This window comes from Sus scrofa, chromosome 11, assembly GCF_000003025.6.
Source record: "Sus scrofa isolate TJ Tabasco breed Duroc chromosome 11, Sscrofa11.1, whole genome shotgun sequence".
In the NCBI taxonomy this organism is placed as follows: Eukaryota; Metazoa; Chordata; class Mammalia; order Artiodactyla; family Suidae; genus Sus; species Sus scrofa.
The window spans coordinates 66,742,298-66,766,537 of NC_010453.5; the positions used below are offsets into that span (position 1 = coordinate 66,742,298).

Below are 24,240 nucleotides of genomic sequence, written 5' to 3' on the forward strand. Positions count from 1 at the left end.
TCATGCTTACTATGTACCAGGCACTGTTCTAAACACTTTACAAATATTAGCCAATGGAATTTTCACAGCAGCCCCTATGTTAGAGATGAGGAAACAGAGATGCATGGCGCTGAAGCCATATTGCTTGAGGTCACATCCCTGGTATGTTCTGAAGGTCACATGGCGCCGAGCTAAGTCCAGAATCTGTCCTTAATCACCTTCCGCAGCACACAGACCACCTCTTTCAAGGTTATTTGATGCTAAGATCTTCCCACCAAACTACACTCTGCAAGGTGTTTTCAGAAGCTGTTCTAGGATCCACCTCCCCATTTGCCTGGGGTCTGCAAAGCTGCTTGAGAACTGTGTTTGCCTCTAAGATTTAGTGGCAGTGGTGTTGAGTCGCTAAGGCCCTTGAACTCGGCCTCATGAGTTGAAGCTCCTGGGACAGTTTGGTACGTGATCATGTTCACAGCTCTGCAAACTGGTTAACACTGAGTCAACCTTACAGATCTACGTGCCTTTCCTGTTTGAGGTTTGCACTTGACTTCTCACGCTGGAGGAACACCGCCTTCAAGGGGATCCAATGTGTGGATGACCTGATAAGTAGAAATGGGTCAGCTGAGAAAATGCACAACCTCAAATGCGAGAATTATGTTTTGTTCGGTGGACTCTCTGAGGACTTCAAGACCAGGAGGCAGCTTCTCAGATAGCTCTGGGGGACAGCTCCAAAGAGGTAAGGGAGGAACCAAGATAGGTGATTTTGCAGCAAAGACTAGGTAGTCAGAACATCAAATGACTACCTACCATTCGTTGAAGAAAACCAGGAGTTCCTCCTGTGGCGCCCTGGGTTAAAATTCCGACTGCAACAGCTCAGGTTGCTACGGAGGCACAGGTCTGTCCCTGGCCGGGCTCAGTGGGTTAAAGGATCCAGCGTTGCCATAGATGCGATGTAGGTCCTTGGCCTGGAAATGTTCATATGCCATGGGTGCAGCCATAAAAAGAAAAAAAGAGATGAAAACCAGGTATCTCAAGTTAATGAGTTTTAGTATAGGAAGATGCAAGAGCCAAGCTCACTGAAATCACTGCTTTGATAGGCACCTCAGCCATCTGGGGCCGGTATCCTGAACCTTCCCATCCTGAGTCCCCTTGGGTACCTTTGGGGGTGGCTGCAGTGGCTGAGGGCTTGGCAGGGATGGACAGTCTGTGTGTCTCCATCCTGAGTTCCCTTAGAATCACCATTGGTGGGGGCGGGGTGCACCGTAGTAGCAGAGGGCTTGATGGCCGCAGCATCCTTTGCTGATATGGCAGGCAACATTTGTCATCCCCGGTGCTTGCTGGAGGGAGCTTTTCTAAGAAGCTTCTAGAGGTCTCTTCACAGCCTTTCTGCTCTCTGCCAGAGGGCACAGGGTGCAGCCAAGAGCCCCAATCTGTTGCATCAATGAGGGTCCCCACAGGAACAGATGGCACCCCATATGAGAATAATCCAGGGTTTTTTTGTAAAGCACGAAGTGTGGATGGGATGAGGAGGGAGCTCAGGGATAGTGCAGGACGCTGATGGAGCAGAGCAGTGGAGCTGTGCCCCTCCTGGACCCCGGGGAACAAGGAAGTGGGTGGCTCTTCCATGAGGCGCAGGGAAGTTGGTTGCTTTGCGAGAAGCACCAGCCTTCAGTCAAGGGCTGCCGCCAGCCTGAGGTGAGCTTACAGGAGGGAGTCACAGACGTCAACGCCCCACCTTCACTCTCTTCCCTCGCCGGGAACCCTCCATGGCTGGACCCACAGGGAAGCGTGAGGGATGGGGCATCCTTTGGCAAAGTCCATGCATGTTGGCCTTCCAGGGCAGAGGGCAGGGAACGGAGACGAGGATCCTGGGTCTGGAAAAGGAAACCACACACACCGCACACAGACTGAAGCTGAGGCAGAGCCCGCTCCAGCGGTAGGAGGCGAGGACAAGGACCCGCTACAAAGGCCGTAACGAGACGGCCTTGTTCTTTCTTTGCCACAGTAACTACAAGCTGAGTAGTTACGCAGTCTCGGCCTGTGGCGAGGGGTCAGCAGGCCGTTTGGTTTTGGTCTCTGGTTATGGCTCTAAGTGATGTGTAGGAAACATCTGGAGACCGAACAAAGCCATCGCCACTGGGCCCCGGGGATAACCAGACAGATTTGACAGTTACCATCACAGAGGCCAAGATGCGGTGTGGCCGGTGTCCTTTATCTGGACAGAAGTGCTTGCTGCAGAGCTGGAAATGAACAGCAAGTGCTTTTATAAACTCAACTTTTATTTTCTTTTAATGTTTTAGTAACTTTTATTAGACTAAACTTTCCCACAAACAGTTATAAACTCTGGAAATTTTTCAAAATTTTAATTTTTTTCAGCTTTATTCAGATGTAATTGACACATAACATTGTGTAAGTTTAACATTACAATGTGGGAGTTCTCGTCGTGGCTCAGTGGTTAACGAAACAAATCCGACTAGGAACCACGAGGTTGTGGGTTCGATCCCTGGCCTTGCTCAGTGGGTTAAGGATCTGGCATTGCCGTGAGCTGCGGTGTAGGTCACAGATGTGGCTCGGATCCCACATTGCTGTGGCTGTGGTGTAGGCTGGTGGCAACAGCTCCGCTTAGACCCATAGCCTGGGAACCTCCATATGCTGCAGGTTCGGCCTTAGAAAAGACAAAAAGACCAAAAGAAAAAAATTACAATGTGTTGACTTGATACATTTATATATATTGCAAAATGTTTACCACATAGTCGTAGCTAACACCTTTGTCAGGTCACACCTATCATTTATTTTCTATGGTGACAAAATTTAAGATCTACTCTCTTAGTAAATTTCAGTATAAACTACAGTATTAATACTTAGAATCACCATGTGGTACATTAGATACTTAGAACTTTCTCATCTTAAAACTGAAGGTCTCTAGTCTTTTTCTTCTTCTTCTTCTCTTTTTCGGCCTCACTTATCACATATGGAAGTTCCTGGGCCAGGGAATGTATCTGAGCCACAGCTGTGATCTACGCCACAGCTACAGTGATGCCATATCCTTAACCCACAGTGCCACAGTGGGAACTCAAAAAGTCTCTACTCTTTCGTCAGCTTATTTTTATAAATCTCTGTATACAAACTACATGGAAATTTGAGGCCAAAACAAGAGTTTTACTTGAATCACATCTTTAGCCTCTGACTAGAATTCAACAACACAGTGAGAGCAAAACCCAGCAAACAAGAGCCAAAGGGTCACATCCAGCCTGCATCTGTTTTTATAAATAAAGTTTTATTGGGACACTGCCATGGTCATTCATGAACACATGGGCAGTTTCTATGCTCAACAACAGAGCTGGGTAGTTGTGACAGAGTCTCACTGGCCCATAAAGCCTTAAATGTTGGTGATCTCTTTGGCACTTGACAGTAAAGTGTCCTGGCCCCCGAGTCAGAGTCAGTGTTAACAGCGGAATGTGATGCGTGATAACAATACGAGTGGGTCCGAGGCGACTGCCAGTCATTATCTACCACTGGACCCAAACTGGGAAAAGGCAGCAGACACGCCTGTTTTTCACATCCAACTCCTAGCTGCACCCCGTTCATAGCACAGGACTCAGGATAGAATGGGTGCTCCCCAAAATGCGTGCAAAGCATATGCGCACTTAGGGAGGTTAGACTCACACCATCCGGCTACAGGGGACCTGCCCCTTAAAGAGGCAGGAAATGTTTCCGTCCTATGCAATTTTATAGCATTGGCCCATAGCTGGCTTTGGGATTTTTTTTTTTTTTCTTTGTCTCCCTCACTTTATCTGAAAAGGCTAGTGGGAACGGAGGGAAAGGAAAGGGGCCGTTGGCACCTGGGTACGGAGTGAGTTCGATTCCCATCCATTCTCTGTTCTCGGGGCGTGTTTCGTTTCACATTTCATGTCTGGAATGTTGACTCTGCCCTTAAAGACTGACCCCGCCGCTGACCAGAGCCTCTCCACGGCCGTAACCTGGAGGCTGGACTGGAGCCTTGAGCTGTTTGCCAGATCTTTCTGTGATCTTGCTGAACACAGGGTGAGACCTCACTGCAAGTTAACAGACCCAGCTTCTGAGTATACGGGTTGGGAAGGAAGGTCAGGGACTTCATTTCAGAGGAAACGCTGTCTTCTCAGGCATTCATTCACTCATCTGCAGGTAGGTGAGACACAGGCACAAATGTTTCTTTGCAATGAGTAAAGCATATGATGTGTCCCATGGTGATAAATTCTGTGGTGAAAATAAAGCAAGGTACGGTGATAATGCTGGGCTGCGGATGGGGAAATGTCAGGTAGAGTGTCTTTGGATTTGTTTGAACTCTCGGTTGATAATCTGAAATTCCTATACCTGTTGGCTCTCATGGTGGGTAAATGAGCTCTTAACACTCAACATTATGAGAAGAAACATCATCATTGCACTAGATGAGTAATTGGCTGGAGTTCCCATTGTGGCTCAGTGGGTTAAGAACCCAGCCTCGTCCTAAGGATGCAGTTTCAGTCCCAGTCTCGCTCAGTGGGTTAAGGATGCCATGTTGCCATGGCAGTGGCGTAAGCTGGCATCGGCAGCTCCGATTCGACCCCTAGCCTGGGAACTTCCATATGCGGAGATTGTGACTGTAAAAAGAAAATTTTAAAGAAAACAGAAGTAGTTGGCTATCTGATCCTCATTTCATGGAGGAAAGGGAAAATTGTCATTTATTGAACACTTGGCTTTGCTGGGCTTTGAAACTGTTAGTGCTGTTATAGCGGCAATTCAGTCCCCCCTTGAACTTCTTTGTGTGCACCTTTGAAATAACACACTGGGCCAAGTGAAAGTAGTACCTTGGTCCACCCAGAAAATCAGGAAGCAGAACACAGAAGTTGACAGATGTTGCTTTGTTGGAGACAAACGCCACAGTGACGTAAACATTTTCTTTTTGGGACCAGAAGCCCCCGCAAGCCAGGAAACCATCCTTTCCCACTCCCTTCATCCATCAGGCATCTTCTGAAGAGACAGAAGGATCCAGTGCTTCAGAGATTCTGATCAGCATGCTCAGGTGGCCACATATGAAAACACTCTTTGGAGTTCCCGTTGTGGCTCAGTGGATTAAGGGCCTGACATAGTCTCCATGAGGATGCAGGTTCAGTCCCTGGCCTTGCTCAGTGGGTTAAGGATCCAGTGTTGCCATGGCTGCAGCATAGGCCTCAGTTGCAGCTCCGATTCAACCCCTGGCCCAGGACTTCCATAGGCTGCAGGCGTGGCTGGAAAAAAGAGAAAAGGAAAAAAAGAAAGAAAATACACCAAGGCCCACCCCCCGGTGCTAAGCTCCGCAAGAAAGCAGGGCCTGGGAACAGGACGTGAGTTTGATACAGGCTCTGAACACACTGAAAAGCTTGAGAAGCAGTCTTACAGACAGCTTAGTGGATTTGCCTGTTATACTGAAATGTTCACAAAACCGCTTCTAGGAGCGTTGTGCAGAGATGGTGATGCCTCATCGACATCTAAGCCCCGTCGCGCCTGCCCTGAGCAATGTGTGGACTGCCTCTGTCCTCGGAAACGAAGCCTAGACCTCCAGCTCCCAGACGGTGGCAGGGAGCTCTGTGACCCCGTCTCCCATCCGCGAACCCAGGGGGTGTGCCGAGCGGGGGTGGAGGTGAGATTGGAGAAGGGCTGCTTCTGGGGGCGCTTTCCAACAGGACTGAGAAGGACTGGTTCCCACAGCCTCTCGGGGGCTGGGTGAAGAATTTGGCCCTTACAGCCCCTTCCCTGGAACCCAGTGGGCCTCTTCTCCGCCTCCTCCGTCTGCCTGGGAGCCCACACGTCTCCACCGGGTGGGGGCAGGGCAAGGGTTTCCCAGGCCCGGGACGCAGTCCAGAAGTTCATGCCAGTAAGGTCAGGATTTCCTGCAGCCTCTGCACTCAAGTTTCCTCCGGGTCAGCTGGTCCCCAGAGCGGGTCCCGGAGCCCCCCAGACACCGCTGCGGGCGCTGCTTCCTATGGATTCTGCCCTTTCCCACACTCTAGGGAGGAAAACAACAAACCAAACCAAACCAAACCTTTGTATCCCTAGCTTCTTATCTGCCTTCCTTATCCTATATGCCTGCCTTCCTTATCTCTCCTCATCCTACTCCAAATTTGAATACAAGTCACCTAAAATTATTCTCAAGATTTTTAAAGCTGCAGATCCACGGCATCACCCCTTCGGTCCCCCCATGAAACAGTTGGGATGTGACCCTGTGCCCCAGCCCACCAGTGGGGTTGCTCTGCCCTGCTTGGGAGCAGTAACAGCTCCAGCCTCCTCTTGAACTTGTGCCAAGACATCCTGTGTTTAAGGAGGGTTGAAATTCCCCACGGCGTTTTCTTTCTGGTGTCTTAAATAGTTGCTTATGTTTCCCACAGGAAACTTTACAGTTAGTGTGCATTCCTAAATCGATTTCCCCCCGCCTCGTGTTTCCTTTCCTCTTGAGCAAATCCTCAGGCGATGCAGGATGGGCTTTTTTGCCAGTGTGACCTCTCATGGCAGCACGAGACATTTCCCTTTGCACCGCGCGCTTTGATCCATGGGAGCCAGTTTTCTTATTTGCTCTGTACATCTCAGCCATTGCCTTGTTCAGGACTCTGTTGCACACGTGAGAAGCATCTCCAAAGTCCAATCAGCTCCCCTTATTTTTTTTCAACTCACTAATGGTTTTCTCTTAACAGCTCCAAGGGCTCCTTGTGGGGCTGGCCATGTGACACCAGCCCCTCCAAACTCTCAAAGCCAATGTCAGTTTGCCAGGTATCATTTCCGGGTTATACATGAAGCACCGCAGCAAAGGGAAACAGACTTGCTCAGCTAGAAGTGCCTGGTAGCCACAGAGAAATGTTCCCAGTTAGAACCCTCTAGGGGGTAGGTCATTTCAGAGCATTTCTTTTGAAGGGGTAAAAAGACCAATCAGAAAATAGAATCAAGGAATTCCCATCATGGCTCAGTGGTAATGAACCCGACTGGTATCCATAAGGATACAGGTTTGATCCCTGGCCTCGCTCAGTGGGTCAAGGATCCAGCATTGCCATGAGCTGAGTTGTAGGTCACAGACATGGCTTGGATTCTGCGTTGCTGTGGCTGTGGTGTAGGCAGGCAGCTACAGCTCTGATTCAGCCCCTAGCCTGGAAACCTCCATATGCCCCTGGTGTGGCCCTAAAAAAAAAAAGAAAGAAAAAAGAAAACATGATGGACTAATTTATCCCTGGCCTGTCAGTCATCAGAATGTGCTGGTGAAACATGTCTGCTGAAATTCTCAGGTCCATACTGTCATTACAGGCGGTCCCTGTGGGCCAGAAAATGGTACTAAAGGCCCGCGGAACAGATGATGAGTCAGAGGACGGCATCAGGGAAGGCTTTTGCTTCGAGGCGCCTAAGGCTGCGGGGCCATCCCTGAATCTGGGGGGCATCGTCAGCAGACCCAGCAGTCTGGGAGCCTGCTCAGCGAGGTGGAGATACTCATCACTTCCCCAGGCTTGTGTGTGTCCACTGAAGACCAGGCTGGGACTCCAGGTTAGAAGGGGTCAGATTTTAGGGCTTTGGAAGCGCTTTGCAGAGCTGGATCTAAATTGAGGGTCAACTGAATTCTGGGGGTGCAGATGGAGAATCTGCCCTCCCTATGCCACTGAGCTAACCACGGCCGTCTCATCACATATGACACCTGGGGAAGCCATTCATGGACTAGTCTCCACGAATGGCCACCCCAGGCTTGTGCTGTCACAGCCTGAGCGACCACGTGTGGTGGCCATCGTGCCGGATGCTGCAGTTGTGTCGGAGTCTCAGGAGGAATCTCGCTGCCTTCACAGAGCTGGTGGGTCTGGGAGAGGAAGAGATTGACGGCTACAGATGCAACCAGGATACCAGGCAAAGCAAGCTGAGTAGCAAAGCACAAGTCACCAAATTGAGTTCAGAGTTAACTCGAGATGTAGGTTATGGGGAGTTCCCGTTGTGGCTCAGCGGAAATGAATGCGACTAGTACCCATGAGGACACAGGTTCGATCCCTGGCCTCCCTGGGTTAAGGACCCGGTGTTGCCATGAGCAGTGGTGTAGGCTGCAGATGCGGCTCAGATCCCATTTTGCTGTGGCTGTGGTGTAGGCCGGTGGTGACAGCTTCAAGTCGACCCCTGCCCTGGAAACCTCCATATGCCACAGATGAAGCCCTAAAAAGACCAGGAAAAAAAAAAAAAAAAGAAAGAAAAAAAAAAGAAAGAAAAATGTAAGTTGTGGCCAAAGAAGAGGAGCAGAGGGAGGAAGAGGGGGCTGGATTATCTCGTGGGAGACTCCCTCGCCTGTTCTTAAATTGATAGGTTGTCAAGGATTGTGCTTTTGGAAGATAACACTGAGAAAAATTGATAAATGTGTCAGGAGACTGGAAGCCAAGAAGAAAGTCACTTCACATAGTCAGGGTCAAAGATAAGGGGGCCTGAACTTGTATGATAACAGTCAAACGGAGAAAAGGCACTGGCCTGGGAGGTGTTTTCAAGTTTATTAAAAATTCATTCTGGGAGTTCCCGTTGTTGCTCAGTGGGTTAAGAACCCAACTAGTGTCCTTGAGGATGCGGGTTTGATCCCTGGCCTCGCTCAGTGGGTTAAGGATCCAGCATTGCTGTGGCGTAGGTCGCAAAGACAGCTCAGATCTGGCATTGCTGTGGCTGTGGCCACGGCTGTGGCGTAGGCCAGCAGCTACTGCTCTGATTTGACCCCTAGCCTGGGAACTCCCATATGCCACTGGTACTGCCATAAAAAGAAAATACATACATTAATTAAATAAATAATATCAAATGAAAGCGAGAAAACTAGTCGGGAACGAAATACCGATGGGCCCCCATTTTAATAACAAGAAAGAGTATAAATCAAGGTTCGAATGGAACAATACGAAACCACCTATTTTGTAGTGAAAAACGGGGGGACTGTCAGCAATTTCATGACATTCAAGTGGATAGTAGACCCCCCTAAATATCCCGCTGTAGGAAAAGTATAGCCCCCCAAACAAAGGAATGTTCCAAGACAAAAAGTGGCTGGGAGTCCAAGGGAGCAGGAAGTCGTTATTTAGCAGTGGGAGAGGCAAGGACTTGTTTTCTAGAGCAGACGCAGCTCTGAAAGGCGATTTGCTGGTGGAGAATCTGCCTGTGGCTTGCAGCCTAAGGCAAAACTCCAGAGGAAAGTGGTTAGGTCAGGGAAAGCCCAGTACTTGTTTTGGAATTAAAACAAGGGCATGGTAACTATGCAATTCACAATCTCCTGTACATCTCCCTTTGGGGGTTTTCTTAACAGGAGATTTGTTCCAGAGTTTGGGGCAAGGATGAAAAATACCTCCAGTGAAATGTTCCCTGAGTCCATTTTCTGCTTGCGCTCCCTTCACCATAATACATACTGAAGACAGAGTTTAGAAACAAACAAGGAAAAAAACCCTGCTAAGCAAAACCTTCCATCGCCTGAGGATGTCGTTAGGTCCCCTAGTAAATGTTCATGATTCCCCAAGAGTGAAGCCTGTGAATTCCTGCCAGAATGATGCTGGTTGTCGAACCTCCATAATTTTCACTTCCAAATTCTGAGCCACGTCCATGTGCTTCCAAGGCTTTGTTCCCACTGGCTCCTTTTCCTCCTCAGTTCTTTGCTACCTAAAGGAATGCTAACTCATCCTTCAAACCCAGACCCTCCCTAGCCTAGCCCACTCCCTAGGGCCTTAAAACCCTCAGTTCTTGCTTTTCTCTCCCTGGTATTGAGTTTGGTTGTCTCTCAATCTGTTTGGCTTGCACTCTTATATTCATTCAAGAAAGGTAAGCCTCAGGATGCATGCTCTTGGGTTGACCAACAAAAAAAGGAAAATAAATTTACTGAGAAAAGCATTTCCCACCCTACAGCTGACTAATCTAGTGACTAGTGACTAGTGACTTTATAAAAAGTCTAGTGACTTTTTATAAAATAATTAGTTGGACAAGGATAATCTACTCATTGTCTTTTCCTGTAGAATATCTTTACCAAAAGTGAATCCTCTTTGGCCTATAAGAGGATTTTTTTCCCCAACTTACTGCAAGATTTTTCACAAAATTTTGACACATACATATAACCAAATTGCCTGAAAAAACTTTCCCCATTTAATACCCGGCAAGCAGTCCTAGAGTCGGAGTGTGAAGGTGATCTGTTTTTAACTCTCCAAACAGGTTTTTAACTCTCCAAACAAGTTGGCGTCTCGCCTCCTCCTGTTCTCATAGCACAAAGTTTGGGACTGTCAGTCCCTCTTGTCCCCCGAAACACTTCTCTCCAAGTCTCATCAGTCAGAGTGTCAAGCACGCCCTCCATAAAACCAAACTCTCATTTTCCAGTTTTGACACTGGTGACAAAAGCTCCGAATGGGGAGAGCGAACTGGATCTGCAGCCTTACTCGGTGTCTTCTCTAGACTGTCCTTGTCCTGGAGGTTCGCTTTTATGTCCATAACTGGCCCTGCCTCAGAAGGGTTCAATTCCTCCTTTATTGTCTGAGGTCAGTGGAGACCAAGGGTCTTGTGCTATTATCACAGCTGAGAGCTGCCTGGAACAAACCAGATTCCCTAGAGGCTGGGGAAGAAGGAAGAGAAACACACAGAGAGAAAGATGCAAGCAGGTAAGATGTCATGTAACTTAGGGAGCTCACAGTTTAGTGTCTTTTTAAAGAATAGGGTCACTTGCTAGAGGTCATTGACAGAGTCACCATCAAAACTAGGAGTTCCACTTCCATGATAGTTTGGACAAAAGAACACATTGAGTCCCAGCAAATCTATTCAGTTAACATTGCTAAGGACAATACAGGGACAGCCGTTTGTTGGAGGGAGTCTATATATTACTTGTGTCTAAAGCAGAGGGGAAATGGGATCTCGGTTGTGGGAATGATGAAAAAAATCCCTCATATTTTAGAAAATGAAAATCAAAAGATTGCAAGAAATCTTATGAGAAACTTAGTCCTTCTTATGAGTTGAGAAATGATCTAAAACTGTGTCAGATTTCACTGCAGGAGTTTCCTGGTCGCTCAGTGGGTTGAGGATCCAGCGTTGTCATTGCTGCTTCTCGGGTTGCTGTTATGGCGCGGGTTCAATCCCTGGCCCGGGAATGTCCACATGCCAAGGGTGGGCCCCCCACCGGGTGGGACCCCCCCCAAATTTTTTTTTATTGCATTTTCTAAAATCTTGGAATCTCTAACACAGGTGATCAATTAATCAAGGCTATACAATTGGCAGTATTGGGTTTTTTTTTCCCCTAGAGCTCTGCTAATTCGGAAAATTTATCCAGGGTCACTGAGGGTCTAGAGCTGGAAGTAGTGTGGATGCTTATTAAATGATTTCTGAATAAAACAATAAATCACACTATTTAGAGATAGGTCTTGCAGGTATTATAAACACTTGGCAATCAGAAAACATAACCTTTTGCCGGATTCATCAGTAATCTCTCCAGAGCCTTCTGTAGTTGACTTCCCTAGCGACAGCTGTCATCCTGAGAGAAGCAGCTTGGTTCTGCCTTAGCCCCACCCATTGGCCACTCTGGCAAGGTTTTGGAATTTCCCACAGCAGCAGCTCCCATGTCCTCTTTATTTTATTATCTTGTTACCATTCCCATGAATTTGAAGAAACAACCATGGATTAGGTATCCAGGTTGACCAGTCTCCATTTAAAACAACAAAAATGATGGATAACGTGAAAAACAAAGAAACAGAGAAACAGAAATTACTTTGAATACATCCACAAGCTGGGAAAATATAAGAACTCTTCAGGTTAAAAACTAAGGAAAGACAGGCCACCCAAAACAAAAGCAGAGACAGCTTTTGCATTGAGCATATTTACCAGAAACATGAGACTTGGAGTCAAGGTCTTGTGGGGTTTGGAAAAAGAAGAGGCAAGGGCCAGGACCCATCCAACACACGACTTCATGGAAAACCTCTCCATAAACCCTGGGCCCCAAAGTCTGTCCTCTAAAGGCATACCCTGGAGGGAAACTTACTCTCTGCCCCTCTCCCCAGGGGTACTGAGGACAAGTACAGCCTGGAACCTCGACACTGAGCAGAAGGTGAAAATCCCCCTGAAAATTACAGCCGCTTTCCAGTCTTTACATGGTTTGCACCCCCAATCCATACAACCTACATTGTCCAAAAACAACGTGAAAAATGCAGTTTAAGGTCACCCCAGAATGCTAGTCGTATAGTTGCCTGGCAAAGACCAAATATAGGTCTTTTCTTGAACAACTACCCAGAGACAGAAGGTAAAATTTGGCCCAAGAGAGAATACTGAATTAAAAAATAGAGCTGAATAAACTGCGCTAAATGAAGCATAGAGCAATAAAGAGATGGGAAATATGAAAGTTTTTTAAGAATCATGAGTGATAGGATGAGAAAAATTAGCACAGGTCTAATGTGAGCACCAAAAGGAAAAAGAATCAACTAGAAACAATATTTGAGGAGAGAATAGCCATGAAGTTTTAAGAGATTCAAAATTTCAATCTAAAGCAGGACAGATATAAAGAAATCCATTCCAAGACACAGCAACATGAAAACTGAATAACCATGAGAAGATGCTAAAAACCTCCATAGAAAGAAGACTTAGCTTGCAAGGAGCAAGGCCTCAGTTGACAATGGACTTCTTTTTTTTTTTTTCTTAATGAATTTTATTACATTTATAGATGTACAGCAATCATCACAACCAAATTTTACAGCATTTCCATCCCAACCCCTTCAGTGTATTTATCCCCCCACCTCCCAACCTGTCTCAGTTGAGAACCATAAGTTTTTCAAAGTCTGTGAGTCAGTATTTGTTCTGCAAAGAAGTTCATTGTGTCCTTTTTTTAGATTCCACATGTAAGTGATTGCATTTGATGTTGGTGTCTCATTGTCTGACTGACTTCACTGAGCATGATAATTTCTAGGTCCAACCATGTTGCTGCAAATGCTGTTATTTCTTTTCTTTTAATGGCTGAGTAATACTGACAATGGACTTCTTAAGGGCGACAATGGAAACCTGAGAACAATGGATACATACAATACACTGGGAGAAAATAAACGCCAAATCTGAACAGCACACCCCAGCAACAGCAGCTCTCAAGACTCAGAGCCCTCAAGCCAAAACTGAGTCTGCAACATTGGAGATACTCAGTAAGGACATTTCCGGAGGAAATGATCCCAGATGGAAAGTCTGAAGTAAAAGGATCAAAGAACAAAGAACAGGAGTTCCTGTGTGGCGCAGTGGTTAACGAATCCGACTAGGAACCATGAGGTTGCAGGTTTGATCCCCGGCCTTGCTCAGTGGATTAAGGATCTGGCGTTGCCCTGAGCTGTGGTGTAGGTTGCAGACGTGGCTCAGATCCCCTGTTGCTGTGGCTCTGGCGTAGGCCGGTGGCTACAGCTCCAATTCGACCCCTAGCCTGAGAACCTCCGTATGCTGAGGGAAGCGCCCCTAGAAAAGGCAAAAAGACAAAAAAAGCCCAAAAGAAAGGACATGGCAAGTTGCGTAAACCAGAGCTAATACTGACCGCATAAAACATAATTAAAATATCTTGTGAAGTTAGAAAAACAGGGTAGAACAAAACTACAGGGCAATAACGTATCAGTTGTAAGTGAATAATAGTTGAAGTTTCTTCTTTTGGGGGGAGGGGGCTCAAAACTGATTTACTTTATAGTGTATGTAACTTCTAAAATAGAAGAGGAGAAAGGCTAAATGAGAAAATAATCAGACTAAAAGAAGGTGAGAAAAGGAAACAATGAAACAGAACAGGGACCAACCTTCCCCCCCCTCCCCCGGAAAAACTGGCAAAAATAAACTCAGTTTATAAATCCAATAGTTATAACAAATGTAAATGGACCTAATTATTCAGTTCTGAAGCGAAAGATGATCCGATTGGGTTTAGAAAATGTAGTTATATGCTTTTTACAGAGGGGCACTGAAATACTTAAATCATTTAGATGGAACACAAACAGGTGGAAAAAGATACGCCCGATAAACATTAACTGAAAGAAAATGGGTGTAGTTTTGTTAGCATCAGCTACAATAGACTAGCAATTTAGGCAATGTTTCGGGTGCTGATTGTGTGTGCTTCCCTTTTCTTACAGGGAAAGGTCAGTAGAAAGCTTCACATCCTCAGCACGTGGTAAATATTTCTTCTTCATTCTTCGACAATTCTAGGCAGCGTTTTTTCTTTGAAAAAAAATCTCAACATCTCTCGCTCAGAAATTTTGTTCTTTTCCCTTTTTAAGTTCTTATCATTTACACCAGAGAAAAGTCTTGTGTGCTGAAAGCAAGTCCCTCTACCTCCTCCATACATTGCTCGTGACTCTAGCATCACTTGGCCTCGTGGCATCTTAGTGTCATTTCTTTATTCTATTTCCATGAGTGATTGATTTTATAAACCCATGCCTTTCTCTCGGTGTCTACAACTTTCCCTTCGGTTCCACGTGTTTCTCCCGAGATCAGATCCCCGTTGTTTGGCTGCATGGTCTTCACTCGGGGTCCAATTTTCTCGTTAGGTTGCAATGCATTTTCAGGTGAAATCAATTAATTTTTGATTCGCTCCAAATGGTATTTGATTCATGGTATTTTAAGCAATAACTATGGCTTCCATCAAAGCTTTAATTTTTCCAGTCCACACTACTCACCTGAAACCCTGGTTGCATTAAGCTAGCTGAGCTTCACCTTGCATTTCCCACAAGTCCATCTCATTTTTCGGTTGCAGCTCGGACTGATCTGCGTGAGCTTCTTATTCCATTTGCTTTACTCTGGTTCAGCAGAAGTCAAGCATATTCAATTGTTTGATGAGATGACACGTTCCTCCTTCTGATTTTCACATCCTGTATGTCTTGGGGTTGGTGATCCTTTTTAAGCTTTTCCCAACAGGCTATTAGGCGCCTAGCTGACCGGCTCAGTGCTGCTGTTGTCACTCCCACCCAAGCTTATTAAGCACTCAATGACTCTATCCACCTGGGGTCTATGATTCAGAGCATCTTGGTGCTCAGTCATCATCAGTTGCCTGGCACTGAGTCAAGAGTCAGGGGGAAAATGACCTCAACCATGGCAAATAGTTAAACCTCTGATGCAGCCCATCTCTTGCTGCTGGTATTCCTAAACTCGGCAGAAAGACCATGAGTTTCACCATCAAAGGCTTTAGACTGATGTTTGGATTCTGTCCTAGACCAGCTCAGTGAGCTTAAGAAAATCATTTAACTGATTTGAGCCTCAATTTTTCTCTTCCGTGATGTGGAGATTATAATTATCATATCAACTGTTGTACAGATTAAATGTGACAGTGCATGGAAAGCTTTTTGCTAACTGTAATCTGATTAATTAAATGCAATCTGATTAAGGATGTAATCTCAATTCTCCTCAAAACTGAAAATTCCCCCAAGTTAAGACCCATCACATAGGGCTTCTAGGGGAGCAATCTTAACTCTTTTCTCTTGATGATTCATAGTTAGATTTGGACTCTGGCAGCTCCCCCTGATTTCTGGATCCAGTGGGAGAACTGGGACAAGCTATTTCACCTTCTGTCTTCTGTTTGAACTACTATTCAACCTCTGGTTTTTTGAGATATTTTAGGTGAAGCTTTTAAATATTCATGTATGTATGTATATATATATATGCTTCGTAAATCAGTTAAGGTTCCCTGTGAGAAATGCCCTGGAAATAAAGGCATTCTAAGTATATTTTTCTATTGATTTTAGGCAAATCATTTAACCTCTATGGACCCCAGAATTGACTGTTCCAATCTCAAGTTTCCCCACTCACTTAGAAGGATATTATGAGGGCTCTGATAAGCCTGGCGTATGCTGGGCATTTACCCCTTTTTACCATTGTTTTACATCAGGGGCTGTCCTTATCCTCTCAGGCCACCAGAACAAAATGCCCAGACTGGGAGGCTTAAATGATAGGCACTTATTGTCTCACAATTCTGGAGGCTTGGAAGTCTGAGGTCAAGGTGCCAGTGGATTCAGTTCCTGGTGAGAGCTCCGTCCTTGGACGTCAGATGCCTTCCTTCTCACTGTGTCCCGACAGGGCCTTTCCTCAATTCACATGCTCTTACAAGGCTACTAATCCCATCACGAGGGAACACCCTCTGGACCTGACCTAACTGTCTCCCAAAGGCCCCATCTCCATACACCAGCACACTGGGGGTCAGGGCTTCCGCACATGAGTGTGGGGGGTGGTACATTCATCGCTAACATGGGTATAACTAGTTCTGTTACTTACCGTCACAGGTATCACATGGCGTATATATGCTCTTTCTTTGTCTGTGATTATTGGATTGAGATCAACCCAGTTATGATGAAAACCCTGCCCCTTCTATCGAAAAGAATCCACTTCCAGTCTAAGGGGAGACCAGGAGGATTTTGGCAACACGTACACTAAGCAGAATCTAATTTCAATGATTGACACCTGGAAATATGAGCTGAGCGTGATGACCAATCAGCTTAATCTAGGACCCTCACAGGTGAATTCTGTGCCTCTAGAGCCTTTAAAAGACTTGGTCAGTTAGCTTCCTAGGATTCTAGTCTGATAAGCCGTGTTTGGATAAGTGAATCTTTGCACGTTGCTTAGTTCAGATGTTCTCAAGTGCCTGCAAGTATCTGAGCAGAGATCAAGCGGATCCATCAAAAAAGTATATAAATATCAGCTCCTAAAAGGGGCAGCCCACTGCGTCTCGGATTGCTTGTCACGGCAGACACATGAAAGACAGAATAAACACACAGCACGCAACGGGAGCGGAACCCCACCAGGCCAAATGGAGGAAAACACAAAAACAAAACCAAACCAAAAACTGAAGCCAAAGTTCCATCAAGTCAGGCTCTCCAGCAGGTCACAGAGAGGAGAAGGATCCTCTTTCTCCCACGACGAGATCAGAACACCTCCAGTGACCTCCAGGTAGGACATAAAGTTTTTTATAAATGGCCTGATTAAGTTCTGCTTTTTTCTTTTTTTTGGTTGGAATAGTTCTCATTTTTCTCTTTCATCTTTTTCGACATTTTTTTGCCTCCTGATATTTATATACCCTGATGGATATTTTAAGTACCTGCAGGATTTCCTCAGGGTTTCACTCCACATGCATCTCAAGGCCCTTGAAGCCATCAGAACCAAGCAATGGGCCAGCATCGGTGCATCTCTGTCTCGGCATCAGGCTGCCGTTCTCAGTGGGCGAGTCGATCCAGACGATCGAGTAGGCTTGTCAGAGGCAGACCCTCTTCTCATATGTTTCGAGAATTTTGGTCGTGAGCTCATACGCGGTGAGAACCTATGTGTGCAAATTTGGGGAATGGCTTCTTTTTCTAGAGAGAAGTTCCGGTTCCTTTTTTTTTTTTTTTTTTTTTTTTTTTTTTGGGTGCTTTGTAGGGCAATTCAGTCGGGTCATGAATGTACAAGTTGTTAATATTGTTATATGTTTATGTGTATGAATGAGGTCTAATATGTTGCTTCATAATCAAAGCATATGGTCACTTGAAATCTTTTGGAATTTCTTAGGGTTTTCTTTGCAGTCAGGTAAGTATCTCCACAGCTCTGGTGGGTGTAGTGAAGAGTGTGTTTTTGTCCCTGGGGCAGAGAATCATTTACATACTTTTTTTTTTGTCTTTTTAGGGCCACACATGCAGCATATGGAGGTTCCCAGTCTAGGGGTCTAATCAGAGCTGCAGCTGCCAGCCTACACCACAGCCACAGCAATGCCAAATCTGAGCCGCGTCCGCGATCCACACCACAGCTCACGGCAACACCGGATCTCCCACCCACTGAGCGAGGCCAGGGATTGAACCCGCATCCTCAAGGATACTAGTCAGGTTCATTACCGCTAAGTCACAACGGGAACTCTGCTTACCTATTTTTAGATCAGGTTTGTGGAATGCATTATTTGAGACAACTGTGCCCTTCCTTCCCGTGCTTTCTGAAAAAAGTAAACTCCAGTCTCCGCTAGGATTTTGGATTTTACATAGTCTCTTTACATTCTTAATTTTTATTTGTCTGGGCATATATTTCAATGCTTTGTTGTTTGAAGATATAAGAATTTTATTACTAGTATCTCTTCTTTGTAGATTAAATCTTTTATCACCTTTTCATGTCATGCCTCAGATTCTTGTTTATCTAGTATTAAATTAATATAGCAGTCTTTACTTTTCTCTTTTGGCTACAATATCTTTGTCTTTCCCATCATTTTTCTCCTTTACTATTTATATCCATTACGATTTCGTTACTCTTTTACTGTAGTTGAATTTATTTTACATAGGATGCAGCTAGAATTTGTAGGTATTCTGAAGTTGCTTGTCTTTGACTAAAATAAAGTATTTCTTCACTTCCATTGTGATTTGTTTTTTTTAATTTGACATGTTACTTTACATCTATAGTCGATTTCGTTGTTGCTTCCTCTTGATAACTGTCCTTAATTTGCTGCATTGAAAAACCTTTAATTTGTATTTCCATCTGAACCCTCAAAATTAATGAAGTTTTTCTCTTAGCTACGAGTTAGCTCCCTCATTTTTCAAGTCACACAGTCATAGATACGTGGTACTAAATTTAAATCAAGTGATGATAATGCTCCCTGTACAAGATCTTCATTAATCTGCTCTCTGTCCCACCAGCCCCAACCAAGTTTCCCATTGGCCCTCATACGAACAGTTGGGACTCATTTAAAATCGAAATCTTTTTTTTTTTTTTAATTTTCCCACTGTACAGCAAGGGGATCAAGTTATCCTTACATGTATACATTACAATTACATTTTTCCCCCCAACCTTTCTTCTGTTGCAACATGAGTATCTAGACAAAGTTCTCAATGCTATTCAGCAGGATCTCCTTGTACATCTATTCTAGGTTGTGTCTGATAAGCCCAAGCTCCCGATCCCTCGCACTCCCTCCCCCTCCCATCAGGCAGCCACAAGTCTCTTCTCCAAGTCCATGATTTTCTTTTCTGAGGAGATGTTCATTTGTGCTGGATATTAGATTCCAGTTATAAGTGATATCATATGGTATTTGTCTTTGTCTTTCTGGCTCATTTCACTCAGTATGAGATTCTCTAGTTCCATCCATGTTGCTGCAAATGGCATTATGTCATCCTTTTTTGTGGCTGAGTAGTATTCCATTGTGTATATATACCACTTCTTCCGAATCCAATCCTCTGTCGATGGACATTTGGGTTGTTTCCATGTGCTGGCTATTGTGAATAGTGCTGCAATGAACATGCGGGTGCACGTGTCTCTTTTAAGTAGAGTTTTGTCCGGATAGATGCCCAAGAGTGGGATTGCGGGGTCATATGGAAGTTCTATGGATAGATTTCTAAGGTATCTCCAAACTGTTCTCCATAGTGGCTGTACCAGTTTCCATTCCCACCAACAGTGCAGGAGGGTTCCCTTTTCTCCACAGCCCCTCCAGCACTTGTTATTTGTGGATTTATTAATGATGGCCATTCTGACCAGTGTGAGGTGGTATCTCATGGTAGTTTTGATTTGCATTTCTCTTATAATCAGCGATGTTGAGCATTTTTTCATGTGTTTGTTGGCCATCTGTATATCTTCTTTGGAGAAATGTCTACTCAGGTCTTTTGCCCATTTTTCCATTGTAAAATCGAAATCTTAACCCAAGTATCACTCAGGCTTACTGCCTGGGGAAACAGCTATTATTTTATACAGATACATGCAGTCTGTCTCTCTTGATCAGGGATTATTTATTTATTTGCGTTTAAGGGCCACACCCAGTGCATGTGGAAATCCCCAGTCTAGGGATCAAATCGGAGTTACAGCTGCCAGCCTACACCACAGTCACAGCAACACAGCAATACGGGATCTGAGCTGCATCTGTGACCTACACCACAGCTCATGGCAACGCCGGATCCTTGACCCACTGAACGAGGCCAGGGATCGAACCCATATCCTCATGGGTACTAGTCGGGTTTGTTTCCACTGCACCACAACAGGAACTCTGGGAATTATTATGTAACTCATCTTACAATTTATAGCCTTTATCATCATCTATTAGACTTATTCATACATTTTACAAATACATTGATCCCTGCTGTTTCTTCTACACTTCATCTTCTCCTATCTTGAGATCTAGGTTCTCATTAAATTTTATTTGGTTAGAATAATTCCTCCAGTGATATAAAAAAGTGTAGCTCCAAAAACAGTGGGTCCTAGCCTATTTAATGAGGGCTCTCTTTTGGCCTCACATTTATATGACATTATGAGTCAGTATCTCTCAAAATTTTGTAAGTGATTATTACTGGTTTCCAACTCCCAGTCTTGCAAGGAAAGGTCTGATGCTAGTCTGCATCTCCTCTTTATGCAGCACCTTTTTCTTGGCCTTGAGAAGTTTCCTGAACATTCTTGTCTTCTCTTTTGGATTTCGGAAGGCTCATTTGGATGCATCTGATTGACACGTCATTGTCAGAAATGGTTCCTGCGGTTAAGTGAACCCTTTCAATCTGCAAAAGCAAAATGTTGTTCAGCACAAGGAAGCCTTATTCGATGTGTGTTTAACTCCTACTTGTTCTTCTTGTCTTCCTTTTTAACCCCTACATCTGTGTCTTCAATTTTTTTGGTCATTTCATCTATGGTTTCCATTTCTTTGAATTTTTGCTCTGTGCTGTGCACTATTCTCTCCTCCTCATCTTTCTGATAACCAGTTTGATTTTCATCAGGAACTGCTATCTATCTCTTTGATCATCTCTTAAATTTTGTAAATCTTGTATGGGACTTTTAAAAATATTTCTAGAGATATTTTTTCTCTCTCTCTTTTTTTTTTTAGGGCCACACCCGTGGCACATGGAGGTTCCCAGGCTAGGGGTCAAATCAGAGCTGTAGCTGCCGGTCTACACCACAGCCACAGCAATGTGGGATCCAAGCTGTGGCTGTGACCTACACCACAGCTCACAGCAACACAAGATCCTTAACCCACTGAGCAAGGCCAGGGATCGAACCTGCATCCTCATGGTTGCTAGTCAGATTCATTTCTGCTGAGCCACAACGGGAACTCCCCTAGAAATATTTTTATATTCTCTTATCTTCTTAAGGCTTCTCATTCCATTTTAATTAAATTGTAGTCGTTTTTCCATTAATTCTGCCTCGGTAGGACCTATGAAATCCAGGTGTTCAAGCTGCTATGTTCAGTGAAGGGATTTTTTTATCTTTTTGGTCTACTCAGTTCACTGAGTGTGGATTTCTTCAGCAAGAAATGGTGCAAGTGCAGCTACTGGGTCTCTTGGGCAATAGAGACTTGACTGGCAGTGGAAGACATGCCTGCTTTTTGCCCCCTAACTGGATCACTAGTGAATGTGTTCACAAGTTGGGGCCTTAGAGCTGAGGTGTAAAATCCCCCAAGTCTCAAGATCCCCCAGGCACAGTGCAGAAGGGCATTCTCAATGTGGCCTTTCTTCTGCCCTCCTGATCTGCTGGCACCTGCTAGCTCAGCCCCTAAGCAGGCAGTGGCAGTACTCCTTTGGAAGGACACCCTACAACCAGGTGGCTGTCTGCCACCAGGTAGCTCCAGGTGGCATTGTATACCTCAAGATATGAACACTCTATAATTCCATGTCTCGGCCTCAGTTATTACAAATTTCATGATAACTGAAGCCAAGGGGATGGATGAGATGGGGGGGTCAAGAATTTGGAGTGTGAAGGGCTTAATGATAACTGACAACCTTTCCATGATCCCCAAAGACTAGAAACAAATTCTGTTTATAAGGAGTTGAAAAAAATGGTGGGTTGAAACGATCACCTCTCTCTCCCAAGGACCTACAACATTTAAAGGAAAAAGTTGCAAAGGTATAACCAACAAAAGCAAAGAATAGGACCCGTGACGTGGGGGGATAAGATGGCTTTTTAAAAATGCAAATGGAAAGAAAACAGAGACATGGGAATCAGTCTAGCAAAGGAGAGGAAGTTACTGAGAGGGGTCACTGTTGAGAGGAGAGCCTATTCACCCTGCAAAGTGGGGTGTCTGGACACCCGAGGCATATGGCAGGGGAGAGAGGCTTAGCAGGTGCCAAAGCGCGTTGGGTTGAAAGTCTGTATCTGGGAATCGAGGAACAAGCACTGGGAGCAGCCTGGCACCCACTCCCCAGGGGGCAAGAGCCAGATTTCTGGCTTTCTCCTCAAGGTCAATCTAGAGAAGATTGTTTGAAAAATAATGATTAAGTGAAATTTCAAAAGAACCTCCTGATAGTTCAGGTGACTAAACACGAGACTAGGCTTAGAAACAGATGGTTGGACCAGCTTCATGCGTTCCTTCAACAAATAAACATGGCAGGCCCGGGTGCTAGATCTACTTCATATCTGTTATACATCTTGAATTGTCTTACTCTATGAGACATTAGGGGCATTAGTTACTGTGTCTGATTATAAATTATTAAATATCAAGATCCATAAGCTTCCTACCTTACCCGAGTCTTAAAAATCCACATGTTGCCTTTTACTCTTCAGCAATACCATACTGCTGATGGTTCCCAAATGCTTCAAAGTGTTTTACTCCTTCAAGCCTTTGCAAAAGCTCTTTTTTCCCATTCCTCTGCTTGAGGTCCTAGAAAATAACTACTGAAAAAACCTAGCTTATGCATCTCCTCCCTGGTCCTCTGTGACGGATGCACATTCCCACCTTTGGGTGATTTCCATGCCCACTTGATTAATGCATCCTGTTTTTATTGGTTTAAACACCTACCTCTTTTAGTTGACTGAGCTCTCTGAGGGTAAGAATTATATGATTGTATTCTTAGCATAGTCTTAACACTCAAAAAGTGTTTATTGAATGAGATGGATGTTAGTTCAGAATAATTGGCCTGATGTAGACAAACTGTGTTGAGATGGTTTCTACATGGGCCTGTCTCTTTCTAACCTTGTTACTGCTGACATAGTTTAGGGCCTGCTCATCCTTCCCAAAGAGAACACTCATCTCCACTGCCTGCATTTTCTACTTTCTAGTCATCATTTCTGTTTAAATAACCTCCTCCAGTCTGGCCTCCGTCCTGTGCATTTCACATCCTCTTCTCTTCCTGAAGATGATGAGGCTGGAACCCACAAGCAGCCAGTGGGAGACTTGGTCTGCAACCCGCATCGCACAGCAGAGAGGCCTATGAGGCCTGGCTGGGACCAGGGCACCCAAGGCAAATGGCCTGTTGTTGGATCAGCTGAATCATCAAGCATCAGAGACTTCCTAATTGAAGAAGGAGCATCAAGTCCATAGCCACAAACTTGAGGGACCCCCATGTTTTTCTCCACATCAAATTTATACCTTGTTTCTCAACCTTCTACCCTGATTGCAAATGAGAAGGGCTGTCGTGACTCATAACAAAGGACCCCCAAAGAGATGTTGGCTTTTTTAATTGGTTCAAGACACACTGAGTTTTAGGGCCACACCCACTGCATATAAAGTTTCCCAGGCTAGGGGTCGAACTGGAGTTGTAGTTGCCTGCCTTTGCCACAGCCACAGCAACTCGGGATCCAAGCCTCGTCTGCAACCTACACTACAGCTCATGGCAACACTGGATCCTTAACCCACTAAGCAAAGCCAGGGACTGAACCCACATCCTCATGGATACTAGTCAGGTTCGTTAACTTCTGAGCCATGATGGGAACTCCACAACAAATGTTTGGTGACTGCCTCCAAGTTCTATCACCATTCTAGCAGGTCATAATCTAGTGGGCAGACAAATATATAAAAGAATATTTGAAATAGATTGTGGTTAAGTGCTACAAAAGCACGGAGAAGCCTCAACTACATTAGGAGGAGAGGATGGGGCCCGGGGGGCAAGGAGGAGAAGCAGGGATGCCTTCATTCTGTTATTTCATATGGGTGGTAAATAGTTTATTATGGGGAAGTTTGATGTGTATAGAAGAGACTTCTAAGTCAACTCCTAGAAGAATGATGACGCCTAAGGGATGAGTAGGAGTTAGCTACAGACCAGGGGCAGGTTAGGGAGAAAAATGTTCAAGGTAACAGGCCTAGAGCTACCTAGAACCTTGGTGCAAAGGTGCAGAGGTGGAAGAGGGAATGAGGTGCGTAGGTACCATAATTGGTCAAAATGGCCAGAACATGGAGTGTCAGGGTCCCAAGCCTGAAGAGTTGGGTCCACAGGACCTGAAGGTTCATGTAAAGCACACGGAGCCTGGATTCCGTGTTGAGGGTGATGGGGAAGGCACTGTAAGTGTTTGTGAGCTGATTCAAAGGAAAAGATGATGCATGTGGTTTTGTGTAGGTTTATAGTGTTCAACAAGCAGTTAGAGGCAGATGACTAAGGTGCAGAACTGAGCTGTACTAGACACAAGGATATGGGAGTT

General features: G+C 45.1%; 1 long non-coding RNA gene across 2 annotated transcripts in view; it reads left to right on the forward strand.

Moving 5' to 3' along the window:
• LOC106505333 overlaps nucleotides 13,343-24,240 on the forward strand; it is an 83,080-nt gene continuing 72,182 nt past the window's right edge. The window contains exons 1-2 of one of the 2 annotated variants that reach the window (XR_002336731.1): nucleotides 13,364-14,092; nucleotides 16,194-16,857. This is a non-coding gene — a long non-coding RNA (uncharacterized LOC106505333). Of the gene's footprint in view, nucleotides 16,858-24,240 lie in introns of both variants that reach the window. The other variant, XR_001299652.2, reaches the window with a different exon arrangement.